Source organism: Pseudophryne corroboree, chromosome 3, assembly GCF_028390025.1.
Source record: "Pseudophryne corroboree isolate aPseCor3 chromosome 3, aPseCor3.hap2, whole genome shotgun sequence".
NCBI classification, from domain to species: Eukaryota; Metazoa; Chordata; class Amphibia; order Anura; family Myobatrachidae; genus Pseudophryne; species Pseudophryne corroboree.
Genome location: NC_086446.1, coordinates 642033106 through 642048560, shown reverse-complemented (window position 1 = coordinate 642048560; position 15455 = coordinate 642033106).

Here is a 15455-nt window from a genome sequence, read left to right as displayed (position 1 = left end):
ACATCATCAACATCCTCATCATCCTCAGTAGCATCAGATAGTACAAAAATATCCTCCTCATCCTATTCCACGTCCACACTGGCATCCTCAATTTATATTATGTCATCATCAACGTCTTTACTTGTACTGCTCATCCCCACAGTTGCATATGTTGCAGAAATGGTGGAATCAGACTTCTCTATAACTATCAGAAAGGCAGGGCTCACACATAACACTCATGGACACAATTAGACTCTCCTCAGGGATTTGTAACATTTCTGAACACAGTTTGTTCTACTGCCTTAGTGGTTTTTTTTATTTTTAGCACTGATTTTTTGGTTTGCATTTTTTTTACTTGCATTGTCATAAGAATGAGAAGAAGATGCCTCACTGACAGTTGCAGAACTACTACTCATAAATAATCCTACCCTTGCCCACTACATGTGGTGAATGGCATGTAGGCAATTACATTTTTTTCTACAGTAAAGTTTCCCTTTATTAAAGGTGTTTTTTTCTTATGTTTCAGAGAAAAAAATAATTGTTTTTTTTGTGGCGCACACTGAGAAGAATATAAGTATGTAGATAACAAACAATTATGCTTTATGTCGTTAATTAAAATGTAACTTTTATTACAGTTTCATTAAAAGACCTGCTATGAAATATTTAAAAACAAACATCAAATAATATTGGGATTTAGACAAGACACTGCTGTGCTTATTATAGTAATGGTGACAAAAAAGATCACCAGTGTGCACCAAGGGTTAATTAATGCTTCCCTTTGATTAGGAGTTCTTTAGCTGCACTCTAGGCCAGTGTCAGACTGGGGCATGAAGGGCCCACCGAGGGAATGCAGTGATGGGGGCCCATACTTAAGGGTGTGGCCAGCCTACAAAGGGGGTGTGGCCAGCCTTCACAGAGGCTTGAAATACACAATAGTCTACTGCAGTATAATGCAACATATCTACCATGTATAATACAAGTGCACAGTCTGGGACCTGATCCCTAGAGGAAGGAGTGGGTATTCAGGCAGTGGGGCCTACCGGTGGTTTCCCTGGTACCCCTGTGGGCCAGTCCGGCCCTGCTCTAGGCAGTTACAGCACCAGTGTGACTGAGCACCAATAAAGGGTTAATGTAATGGTTAATGTCATTAAAGAGAAATAATGCTGGCAGTTATTATTTAGAAGGAACTTTGAGCTGTGTAGTGCACCAGTAAAGGATTCATATAATGCCCTAGCAGTCAAGTGGATGTGCTCCCTGTCCGGCATCTGCTATGAAATGGTTCTGAGTCACCACTGTAGGCATTTATATTGATTCCAATATCTGCTAGATTCAATGCAGGGATTTTCTAGTTTTGAAATCCAAGCAAGGCAGGAAAACCCAAGCCACCACTCGGATTCCCTTGGATTCCCTTGGTTCCTGGAACTTCGGGTGGGCTCAGTTCTATATTGAATATTATTATTTTTTTGTGCAGTAGCACTAATATCTTACACACAGTCGTGTACCTTCAATTAGCTACAAATGTCTCAGAGCATCGCTTTTTTACATACACAGTGATTTACAGCCAATTGAAAACTAAATGAGCTGCTTCAGAAGAAAGGGAAAGTTTGTTCAAACATAAATTTTTCAGCGCCCATTCGCTCTGTCAACTTCAGTAAATATGACTGGGTTCACTGGAGCAGTAAATACGTTTCACCTCCATCACGGGTATGACCTCTGATGAGCAACTGAATATTTTCCCTTCATTTACTCCCTTACAATATCAAGCTAGGCGATCTCTAATTGGGAGCAAAGCATTTATAAAGTTGAACAAACTGTTAATTATAAAAGGAAATTAGTGTAAATTATTATAGTACAATATTTGACTTTGTGAAAATCTCACTACAAAACATATACTATTGTAGAAAGTACAGTACTTATCTTTATATTCTTTTCAGAAAAGAACTAGTAAATTAGTAATCAATGGGAAAGTGAATGAAGTTACTTAGTTTCTACAGTCCCACCCTAATAGTTACTATACTGTATGTAAGTAAGCATCAATGTCACATGAGATGTAGCCAGACAGTATATAAAAATTGACAATATCGACATTTATTATGTTAACAGTTATGGTGTCAACATTAATTAATATGTCGACAGGCAATGTGTTCACATTCTCAGAATCGTGACGTGCGATATGTTGACAATCTAACAAAATCGGCATCATAACTGTTGCCATTGTGGTGTGACATTTTAAATGTCGACCCACTGATTACATCCTCATAGGGGCCTAATTCACCATAGATTGCAGCAGCTTTGCAAATGCAATCCTTGGCAATGCAAATGCAGGTGGAGGGGCATAACACCTCCTTCCTGTATTTACAATAACAATACTGCAATCGCAATGCAGTCTGGGATGAACATCATGCACAGGCTTACCCAGGCTGACCGACGCAGGGTGGCTTGTGAGGCCAAGGTCATTGCATCTCACGACACAGTCCTTGACCTCGCCACTCTCTGAAAACAGAGGTGACACTCTCCCCCAGTTCCAGCAATGCTGGCCGATCCCCGTCTCTACCCTCGAACACATCTGCCTGTCAATAAGGCAGAGGAGTTCAAAATCCTGCATGCGCAGTTTTCCAATAATTGTGAAACTGCTTGTTGGACTGCAAGAGCAGTCCAACCTGAATTAGGCCCATACATAATTAAGTAGTATAGTCAGGGCTGACACCAGAAATTGTGGGGTTCAGGACTGACAAAATACTGTATAAAGACCCCCCCCAAACACACAAACACTGTCCCATAGCTACACACAAACAGAAACACACACACACACTGCCCTCATAGTCCCACAAACACATTGCATCAGAGCAACACACACATTGTACCCATAGCCTCAGGCACATGCACATTCACTGCCCTCATAGTCAAACACCCCCCCCGAGATAGCCACACACACCCCCGAGATAGCCACACACTTATTTTCCAAATAACTGCTGTGTCCATCCAGAGACTCCTTATTGTGGTTATGCAGTAAATAGTGACTGCATATATAGGGGCACACAGAGCTGTACTCTGCTGTTTAGGCTGTGCTGTGTGTCCATCCAGAGACTCCAGACTAATTGTGGCTGTGCACTGTGCGTGCAGTATAGTGACTGTATAGGGGACCACTGCGCTGTAGTCTGCTGTTTAGGCTGCACTGTGTCCATCCAGAGAGTCCACACTAGGGGGCATATTCATTATTACTAAAATGTCACAATTTCTAAACTTCGCAGGAAATTTAGAAATTGTGACATTCATCAAACTGCGGAAAAGCATTTTTTCTGGAGTGTAACTGTGAAACTGTTTGCCATCCTGAGATGAACAGCTTCCGAATCTCAGCACAAGCTGCCGTTTACATGCATGGGGGTGAGCAGGGCTGTATAGTGAATATACATATATGTATATATATATTGAAATGGTGTGGTCACAAATACCACTGGCACCGCGGACTTATGAGTGCTGTGGGTTCTAACCTATTGTTTATATATATATATATATATATATATAAAACAATTACTCTCCCTCTGCGCTATTATAATAATATGAATATAAGCTTAAAAAAGGCCCACCTGTAACTTCTAAGTTCCCTGTTCGGAGGAACTAAATGTATGAAAACTAGTGATGAGCGGGTTTGGTTCCTCGGAATCCGAACCCCCCTGAACTTTATCCATTTTACACCGTTCCGAGGCAGACTCGGATCCTCCCGCCTTGCTCGGTTAACCCGAGTGCGCACGAACGTCATCATCCCGCTGTCGGATTCTCGCGAGATTCGTATTCTATATAAGGAGCCGCGCGTCGCCGCCATGTTCACTCGTGCATTGGAGATGATATGGAGAGCACAAGCAGCGTTCTCTCAGTTTCTGTGTTCAGTGTGCTGCAAATATCTATGCTCAGTGTGCTTGCAAATATCTGTGCTCAGTGTGCTTGCAAATATCTGTGCTCAGTGTGCTTGCAAATATCTGTGCTCAGTGTGCTGAAAATATCTACGTTCTCTGCCTGAAATACGCTCCATATCTGTGCTGCACTGTAGTATATAGTAGGAGGAAAGTGCAGAATTTTGCTGACCAGTGACCAGTGCCACCAGTATTATATAGCAGTACGGTACAGTAGTCCACTGCTCTACCTACCTCTGTGTCGTCAAGTATACTATCCATCCATACCTGTGGTGCATTTTAGTTGTGCACAGTATAAATAGTAGGAGGACAGTGCAGAATTTGCTGACCACCAGTATATAATATACAGCAGTATGGTACAGTAGGCCACTGCTCTACCTACCTCTGTGTCGTCAAGTATACTATCCATCCATACCTGTGGTGCATTTTAGTTGTGCGCAGTATATATAGTAGGAGGACAGTGCAGAATTTGCTGACCACCAGTATATAATATACAGCAGTATGGTACAGTAGGCCACTGCTCTACCTACCTCTATGTTGTCAAGTATACTATCCATCCATACCTGTGGTGCATTTTAGTTGTGCGCAGTATATATAGTAGGAGACAGTGCAGAATTTTGCTGACCACCAGTATATAACATATAGCAGTACGGTACAGTAGGCAACTGCTCTACCTACCTCTGTGTTGTCAAGTATACTATCCATCCATACCTGTGGTGCATTTTAGTTGTACGCAGTATATATAGTAGGAGGACAGTGCAGAATTTTGTGACAACCAAAAAAATCCTGCTGCGATCAACTTGGAATTACCCCCATATAGTAGGAGGACAGTGCAGAATTTTGCTGACCACCAGTATATAATATATAGCAGTACGGTACAGTAGGCCACTGCTCTACCTACCTCTGTGTCGTCAAGTATACTATCCATCCATACCTGTGGTGCATTTTAGTTGTGCGCAGTATATATAGTAGGAGGACAGTGCAGAATTTTGCTGACCACCAGTATATAATATATAGCAGTACGGTACAGTAGGCCACTGCTCTACTTACCTCTGTGTCGTCAAGTATACTCTCCATCCATACCTGTGGTGCATTTTAGTTGTGCGCAGTATATATAGTAAGAGGACGGTGCAGAATTTTGCTGACCACCAGTATATAATATATAGCAGTACGGTACAGTAGGCCACTGCTCTACCTACCTCTGTGTCGTCAAGTATACTATCCATCCATACCTGTGGTGCATTTTAGTTGTGCGCAGTATATAGGGGCTAATTCCAAGTTGATTGCAGCAGGAATTTTTTTTTTAGCAGTTGGGCAAAACCATGTGCACTGCAGGAAGGGCAGATATAACATGTGCAGAGAGAGATAGATTTGGGTGTGGTGTGTTCAATCTGCAATCTAAATTGCAGTGTAAAAATAAAGCAGCCAGTATTTACCCTGCACAGAAACAAAGTAACCCACCCAAATCTAACTCTCTCTGCACATGTTATATCTGCCCCCCCTGCACTGCACATGGTTTTGCCCAACTGCTAAAAAAAATCCTGCTGCGATCAACTTGGAATTACCCCCATATAGTAGGAGGACAGTGCAGAATTTTGCTGACCACCAGTATATAATATATAGCAGTACGGTACAGTAGGCCACTGCTCTACCTACCTCTGTGTCGTCAAGTATACTATCCATCCATACTTGTGGTACATTTTAGTTGTGTATAGTATATATAGTAGGAGGACAGTGCAGAATTTTGCTGACCACCAGTATATAATATATAGCAGTACGGTACAGTAGGCCACTGCTCTACCTCTGTGTCGTCAAGTATACTACAAAAGTTCAGTAAAATGACCCAAAAATCAAAATTAAAAGTGTCTGATGAGAAGCGTAAACTTGCCAATATACCATTTACGACACGGAGTGGCAAGGAACGGCTGAGGCCCTGGCCTATGTTCATGGCTAGTGGTTCAGATTCACATGAGGATGGAAGCACTCATCCTCTTGCTAGAAAACTGCAGTGCCACTCCTAGATGGGCCAGGTGTTTGTGTCGGCCACTTGGGTCGCTTAGCTTAGTCACACAGCCACCTCATTGCACCTCTTTTTTTCTTTGCATCATGTGCTGTTTGGGGACTATTTTTTTAAATCGACCATCCTGTCTGACACTGCAGTGCCACTCCTAGATGTCCCAGGTGTTTGTGTCGGCCACTTGGGTCGCTTAGCTTAGTCACACATCTACCTCATTGCACCTCTTTTTTTCTTTGCATCATGTGCTGTTTGGGGACTATTTTTTAAATCGGCCATCCTGTCTGACACTGCAGTGCCACTCCTAGATGGGCCAGGTGTTTGTGTCGGCCACTTGGATCACATACCTTAGCCACACAGCTACCTCATTGCACCTCTTTTTTCTTTGCATCATGTGCTGTTTGGGGACTATTTTTTATATCGGCCATCCTGTCTGACACTGCAGTGCCACTCCTAGATGGGCCAGGTGTTTGTGTCGGCCACTTGGGTCGCTTAGCTTAGTCATCCAGCGACCTCGGTGCAAATTTTAAGACTAAAAATAATATTGTGAGGTGTGAGTTGTTCAGAATATACTGGAAATGAGTGGAAATTATGGTTATTGGGGTTAATAATACTATGGGATCAAAATGACCCCCAAATTCTACGATTTAAGCTGTTTTTGAGGGTTTTTTGTAAAAAAACACCCGAATCCAAAACACACCCGAATCCGACAAAAAATTTTCAGGGAGGTTTTACCAAAACGCGTCCGAATCCAAAACACGGCCACGGAACCGAATCCAAAACCAAAACACAAAACCCGAAAAATTTCCGGTGCACATCTCTAATGAAAACGTATGGCCGTTGAAGAAATGGCACCAATGGGTCGTATCAACACCTAATGGTAAAATGAACCCTTACAGAGTTTCACAAATATATCCGATCCTTAAAACATAGTAGTAACATGTTGCTTCATAAAAATGTATTATAAAAACTAGAGATGAGCGGGTTCGGTTTCTCTGAATCCGAACCCGCCCGAACTTCATGTTTTTTTTCACGGGTCCGAGCGACTCGGATCTTCCCGCCTTGCTCGGTTAACCCGAGCGCGCCCGAACGTCATCATGACGCTGTCGGATTCTCGCGAGGCTCGGATTCTATCGCGAGACTCGGATTCTATATAAGGAGCCGCGCGTCGCCGCCATTTTCACACGTGCATTGAGATTGATAGGGAGAGGACGTGGCTGGCGTCCTCTCCATTTAGATTAGGGTTGAGAGAGAGAGAGAGAGATTGACCTGAGGCTGTGATACTGTAGAAGAGAGTGCAGAGTTTAGTGACTGACGACCATAGTGACCACCAGACAGTGCAGTTGTTTGTTTTATTTAATATATCCGTTCTCTGCCTGAAAAAAACGATACACACAGTGACTCAGTCACATACCATATCTGTGTGCACTGCTCAGCCCAGTGTGCTGCATCAATGTATATATATATCTGACTGTGCTCAGCTCACACAGCTTATAATTGTGGGGGAGACTGGGGAGCACTGCAGTGCCAGTTATAGGTTATAGCAGGAGCCAGGAGTACATAATATTATATTAAAATTAAACAGTGCACACTTTTGCTGCAGGAGTGCCACTGCCAGTGTGACTAGTGACCAGTGACCTGACCACCAGTATATATAATATTAGTAGTATACTATCTCTTTATCAACCAGTCTATATTAGCAGCAGACACAGTACAGTGCGGTAGTTCACGGCTGTGGCTACCTCTGTGTCGGCACTCGGCAGCCCGTCCATAATTGTATATACCACCTAACCGTGGTTTTTTTTTCTTTCTTTATAGTCATACTAGTTACGAGTATACTATCTCTTTATCAACCAGTCTATATTAGCAGCAGACACAGTACAGTGCGGTAGTTCACGGCTGTGGCTACCTCTGTGTCGGCACTCGGCAGCCCGTCCATAATTGTATATACCACCTAACCGTGGTTTTTTTTTCTTTCTTTATACATACATACTAGTTACGAGTATACTATCTCTTTATCAACCAGTCTATATTAGCAGCAGACACAGTACAGTGCGGTAGTTCACGGCTGTGGCTACCTCTGTGTCGGCACTCGGCAGCCCGTCCATAATTGTATATACCACCTAACCGTGGTTTTTTTTTCTTTCTTTATACATACATACTAGTTACGAGTATACTATCTCTTTATCAACCAGTCTATATATTAGCAGCAGACACAGTACAGTGCGGTAGTTCACGGCTGTGGCTACCTCTGTGTCGGCACTCGGCAGCCCGTCCATAATTGTATATACCACCTAACCGTGGTTTTTTTTTCTTTCTTTATACATACATACTAGTTACGAGTATACTATCTCTTTATCAACCAGTCTATATATTAGCAGCAGACACAGTACAGTGCGGTAGTTCACGGCTGTGGCTACCTCTGTGTCGGCACTCGGCAGCCCGTCCATAATTGTATATACCACCTAACCGTGGTTTTTTTTTCTTTCTTTATACATACATACTAGTTACGAGTATACTATCTCTTTATCAACCAGTCTATATATTAGCAGCAGACACAGTACAGTGCGGTAGTTCACGGCTGTGGCTACCTCTGTGTCGGCACTCGGCAGCCCGTCCATAATTGTATATACCACCTAACCGTGGTTTTTTTTTCTTTCTTTATACATACATACTAGTTACGAGTATACTATCTCTTTATCAACCAGTCTATATATTAGCAGCAGACACAGTACAGTGCGGTAGTTCACGGCTGTGGCTACCTCTGTGTCGGCACTCGGCAGCCCGTCCATAATTGTATATACCACCTAACCGTGGTTTTTTTTTCTTTCTTTATACATACATACTAGTTACGAGTATACTATCTCTTTATCAACCAGTCTATATATTAGCAGCAGACACAGTACAGTGCGGTAGTTCACGGCTGTGGCTACCTCTGTGTCGGCACTCGGCAGCCCGTCCATAATTGTATATACCACCTAACCGTGGTTTTTTTTTCTTTCTTTATAGTCATACTAGTTACGAGTATACTATCTCTTTATCAACCAGTCTATATTAGCAGCAGACACAGTACAGTGCGGTAGTTCACGGCTGTGGCTACCTCTGTGTCGGCACTCGGCAGCCCGTCCATAATTGTATATACCACCTAACCGTGGTTTTTTTTTCTTTCTTTATACATACATACTAGTTACGAGTATACTATCTCTTTATCAACCAGTCTATATATTAGCAGCAGACACAGTACAGTGCGGTAGTTCACGGCTGTGGCTACCTCTGTGTCGGCACTCGGCAGCCCGTCCATAATTGTATATACCACCTAACCGTGGTTTTTTTTTCTTTCTTTATACATACATACTAGTTACGAGTATACTATCTCTTTATCAACCAGTCTATATATTAGCAGCAGACACAGTACAGTGCGGTAGTTCACGGCTGTGGCTACCTCTGTGTCGGCACTCGGCAGCCCGTCCATAATTGTATATACCACCTAACCGTGGTTTTTTTTTCTTTCTTTATACATACATACTAGTTACGAGTATACTATCTCTTTATCAACCAGTCTATATATTAGCAGCAGACACAGTACAGTGCGGTAGTTCACGGCTGTGGCTACCTCTGTGTCGGCACTCGGCAGCCCGTTCATAATTGTATATACCACCTAACCGTGGTTTTTTTTTCTTTCTTTATACATACATACTAGTTACGAGTATACTATCTCTTTATCAACCAGTCTATATATTAGCAGCAGACACAGTACAGTGCGGTAGTTCACGGCTGTGGCTACCTCTGTGTCGGCACTCGGCAGCCCGTCCATAATTGTATATACCACCTAACCGTGGTTTTTTTTCTTTCTTTATACATACATACTAGTTACGAGTATACTATCTCTTTATCAACCAGTCTATATATTAGCAGCAGACACAGTACAGTGCGGTAGTTCACGGCTGTGGCTACCTCTGTGTCGGCACTCGGCAGCCCGTCCATAATTGTATATACCACCTAACCGTGGTTTTTTTTTCTTTCTTTATACATACATACTAGTTACGAGTATACTATCTCTTTATCAACCAGTCTATATATTAGCAGCAGACACAGTACAGTGCGGTAGTTCACGGCTGTGGCTACCTCTGTGTCGGCACTCGGCAGCCCGTCCATAATTGTATATACCACCTAACCGTGGTTTTTTTTTCTTTCTTTATACATACATACTAGTTACGAGTATACTATCTCTTTATCAACCAGTCTATATATTAGCAGCAGACACAGTACAGTGCGGTAGTTCACGGCTGTGGCTACCTCTGTGTCGGCACTCGGCAGCCCGTCCATAATTGTATATACCACCTAACCGTGGTTTTTTTTTCTTTCTTTATACATACATACTAGTTACGAGTATACTATCTCTTTATCAACCAGTCTATATATTAGCAGCAGACACAGTACAGTGCGGTAGTTCACGGCTGTGGCTACCTCTGTGTCGGCACTCGGCAGCCCGTCCATAATTGTATATACCACCTAACCGTGGTTTTTTTTTCTTTCTTTATAGTCATACTAGTTACGAGTATACTATCTCTTTATCAACCAGTCTATATTAGCAGCAGACACAGTACAGTGCGGTAGTTCACGGCTGTGGCTACCTCTGTGTCGGCACTCGGCAGCCCGTCCATAATTGTATATACCACCTAACCGTGGTTTTTTTTTCTTTCTTTATACATACATACTAGTTACGAGTATACTATCTCTTTATCAACCAGTCTATATATTAGCAGCAGACACAGTACAGTGCGGTAGTTCACGGCTGTGGCTACCTCTGTGTCGGCACTCGGCAGCCCGTCCATAATTGTATATACCACCTAACCGTGGTTTTTTTTTCTTTCTTTATACATACATACTAGTTACGAGTATACTATCTCTTTATCAACCAGTCTATATATTAGCAGCAGACACAGTACAGTGCGGTAGTTCACGGCTGTGGCTACCTCTGTGTCGGCACTCGGCAGCCCGTCCATAATTGTATATACCACCTAACCGTGGTTTTTTTTTCTTTCTTTATACATACATACTAGTTACGAGTATACTATCTCTTTATCAACCAGTCTATATATTAGCAGCAGACACAGTACAGTGCGGTAGTTCACGGCTGTGGCTACCTCTGTGTCGGCACTCGGCAGCCCGTCCATAATTGTATATACCACCTAACCGTGGTTTTTTTTTCTTTCTTTATACATACATACTAGTTACGAGTATACTATCTCTTTATCAACCAGTCTATATATTAGCAGCAGACACAGTACAGTGCGGTAGTTCACGGCTGTGGCTACCTCTGTGTCGGCACTCGGCAGCCCGTCCATAATTGTATATACCACCTAACCGTGGTTTTTTTTCTTTCTTTATACATACATACTAGTTACGAGTATACTATCTCTTTATCAACCAGTCTATATATTAGCAGCAGACACAGTACAGTGCGGTAGTTCACGGCTGTGGCTACCTCTGTGTCGGCACTCGGCAGCCCGTCCATAATTGTATATACCACCTAACCGTGGTTTTTTTTTCTTTCTTTATACATACATACTAGTTACGAGTATACTATCTCTTTATCAACCAGTCTATATATTAGCAGCAGACACAGTACAGTGCGGTAGTTCACGGCTGTGGCTACCTCTGTGTCGGCACTCGGCAGCCCGTCCATAATTGTATATACCACCTAACCGTGGTTTTTTTCTCTTTCTTTATACATACATACTAGTTACGAGTATACTATCTCTTTATCAACCAGTCTATATATTAGCAGCAGACACAGTACAGTGCGGTAGTTCACGGCTGTGGCTACCTCTGTGTCGGCACTCGGCAGCCCGTCCATAATTGTATATACCACCTAACCGTGGTTTTTTTTTCTTTCTTTATACATACATACTAGTTACGAGTATACTATCTCTTTATCAACCAGTCTATATATTAGCAGCAGACACAGTACAGTGCGGTAGTTCACGGCTGTGGCTACCTCTGTGTCGGCACTCGGCAGCCCGTCCATAATTGTATACTAGTATCCAATCCATCCATCTCCATTGTTTACCTGAGGTGCCTTTTAGTTGTGCCTATTAAAGTATGGAGAACAAAAATGTTGAGGTTCCAAAATTAGGGAAAGATCAAGATCCACTTCCACCTCGTGCTGAAGCTGCTGCCACTAGTCATGGCCGAGACGATGAAATGCCAGCAACGTCGTCTGCCAAGGCCGATGCCCAATGTCATAGTACAGAGCATGTCAAATCCAAAACACCAAATATCAGTAAAAAAAGGACTCCAAAACCTAAAATAAAATTGTCGGAGGAGAAGCGTAAACTTGCCAATATGCCATTTACCACACGGAGTGGCAAGGAACGGCTGAGGCCCTGGCCTATGTTCATGGCTAGTGGTTCAGCTTCACATGAGGATGGAAGCACTCAGCCTCTCGCTAGAAAAATGAAAAGACTAAAGCTGGCAAAAGCAGTAGCACCGCAAAGAACTGTGCGTTCTTCGAAATCCCAAATCCACAAGGAGAGTCCGACTCCAATTGTGTCGGTTGCGATGCCTGACCTTCCCAACACTGGACGTGAAGAGCATGCGCCTTCCACCATTTGCACGCCCCCTGCAAGTGATGGAAGGAGCACCCGCAGTCCAGTTCCTGATAGTCAGATTGAAGATGTCAGTGTTGAAGTACACCAGGATGAGGAGGATATGGGTGTTGCTGGCGCTGGGGAGGAAATTGACCAGGAGGATTCTGATGGTGAGGTGGTTTGTTTAAGTCAGGCACCCTGGGAGACACCTGTTGTCCGTGGTAGGAATATGGCCGTTGACATGCCTGGTGAAAATACCAAAAAAATCAGCTCTTCGGTGTGGAAGTATTTCACCAGAAATGCGGACAACAGGTGTCAAGCCGTGTGTTCCCTTTGTCAAGCTGTAATAAGTAGGGGTAAGGACGTTAACCACCTCGGAACATCCTCCCTTATACGTCACCTGCAGCGCATTCATAATAAGTCAGTGACAAGTTCAAAAACTTGGGCCGACAGCGGAAGCAGTCCACTGACCAGTAAATCCCTTCCTCTTGTAACCAAGCTCACGCAAACCACCCCACCAACTCCCTCAGTGTCAATTTCCTCCTTCCCCAGGAATGCCAATAGTCCTGCAGGCCATGTCACTGGCAATTCTGACGAGTCCTCTCCTGCCTGGGATTCCTCCGATGCATCCTTGCGTGTAACGCCTACTGCTGCTGGCGCTGCTGTTGTTGCTGCTGGGAGTCGATGGTCATCCCAGAGGGGAAGTCGTAAGACCACTTTTACTACTTCCACCAAGCAATTGACTGTCCAACAGTCCTTTGCGAGGAAGATGAAATATCACAGCAGTCATCCTACTGCAAAGCGGATAACTGAGGCCTTGACATCCTGGGTGGTGAGAAACGTGGTTCCGGTATCCATCATTACTGCAGAGCCAACTAGAGACTTGTTGGAGGTACTGTGTCCCCGGTACCAAATACCATCTAGGTTCCATTTCTCTAGGCAGGCGATACCGAAAATGTACACAGACCTCAGAAAAAGAGTCACCAGTGTCCTAAAAAATGCAGCTGTACCCAATGTCCACTTAACCACGGACATGTGGACAAGTGGAGCAGGGCAGGGTCAGGACTATATGACTGTGACAGCCCACTGGGTAGATGTATGGACTCCCGCCGCAAGAACAGCAGCGGCGGCACCAGTAGCAGCATCTCGCAAACGCCAACTCTTTCCTAGGCAGGCTACGCTTTGTATCACCGCTTTCCAGAATACGCACACAGCTGAAAACCTCTTACGGCAACTGAGGAAGATCATCGCGGAATGGCTTACCCCAATTGGACTCTCCTGTGGATTTGTGGCATCGGACAACGCCAGCAATATTGTGTGTGCATTAAATATGGGCAAATTCCAGCACGTCCCATGTTTTGCACATACCTTGAATTTGGTGGTGCAGAATTTTTTAAAAAACGACAGGGGCGTGCAAGAGATGCTGTCGGTGGCCAGAAGAATTGCGGGACACTTTCGGCGTACAGGCACCACGTACAGAAGACTGGAGCACCACCAAAAACTACTGAACCTGCCCTGTCATCATCTGAAGCAAGAAGTGGTAACGAGGTGGAATTCAACCCTCTATATGCTTCAGAGGTTGGAGGAGCAGCAAAAGGCCATTCAAGCCTATACAATTGAGCACGATATAGGAGGTGGAATGCACCTGTCTCAGGCGCAGTGGAGAATGATTTCAACGTTGTGCAAGGTTCTGATGCCCTTTGAACTTGCCACACGTGAAGTCAGTTCAGACACTGCCAGCCTGAGTCAGGTCATTCCCCTCATCAGGCTTTTGCAGAAGAAGCTGGAGACATTGAAGGAGGAGCTAACACGGAGCGATTCCGCTAGGCATGTGGGACTTGTGGATGGAGCCCTTAATTCGCTTAACAAGGATTCACGGGTGGTCAATCTGTTGAAATCAGAGCACTACATTTTGGCCACCGTGCTCGATCCTAGATTTAAAGCCTACCTTGGATCTCTCTTTCCGGCAGACACAAGTCTGCTGGGGTTGAAAGACCTGCTGGTGACAAAATTGTCAAGTCAAGCGGAACGCGACCTGTCAACATCTCCTCCTTCACATTCTCCCGCAACTGGGGGTGCGAGGAAAAGGCTCAGAATTCCGAGCCCACCCGCTGGCGGTGATGCAGGGCAGTCTGGAGCGACTGCTGATGCTGACATCTGGTCCGGACTGAAGGACCTGACAACGATTACGGACATGTCGTCTACTGTCACTGCATATGATTCTCTCAACATTGATAGAATGGTGGAGGATTATATGAGTGACCGCATCCAAGTAGGCACGTCACACAGTCCGTACTTATACTGGCAGGAAAAACAGGCAATTTGGAGGCCCTTGCACAAACTGGCTTTATTCTACCTAAGTTGCCCTCCCACAAGTGTGTACTCCGAAAGAGTGTTTAGTGCCGCCGCTCACCTTGTCAGCAATCGGCGTACGAGGTTACATCCAGAAAATGTGGAGAAGATGATGTTCATTAAAATGAATTATAATCAATTCCTCCGCGGAGACATTGACCAGCAGCAATTGCCTCCACAAAGTACACAGGGAGCTGAGATGGTGGATTCCAGTGGGGACGAATTGATAATCTGTGAGGAGGGGGATGTACACGGTGATATATCGGAGGGTGATGATGAGGTGGACATCTTGCCTCTGTAGAGCCAGTTTGTGCAAGGAGAGATTAATTGCTTCTTTTTTGGGGGGGTCCAAACCAACCCGTCATATCAGTCACAGTCGTGTGGCAGACCCTGTCACTGAAATGATGGGTTGGTTAAAGTGTGCATGTCCTGTTTTGTTTATACAACATAAGGGTGGGTGGGAGGGCCCAAGGACAATTCCATCTTGCACCTCTTTTTTCTTTTCTTTTTCTTTGCATCATGTGCTGATTGGGGAGGGTTTTTTGGAAGGGACATCCTGCGTGACACTGCAGTGCCACTCCTAAATGGGCCCGGTGTTTGTGTCGG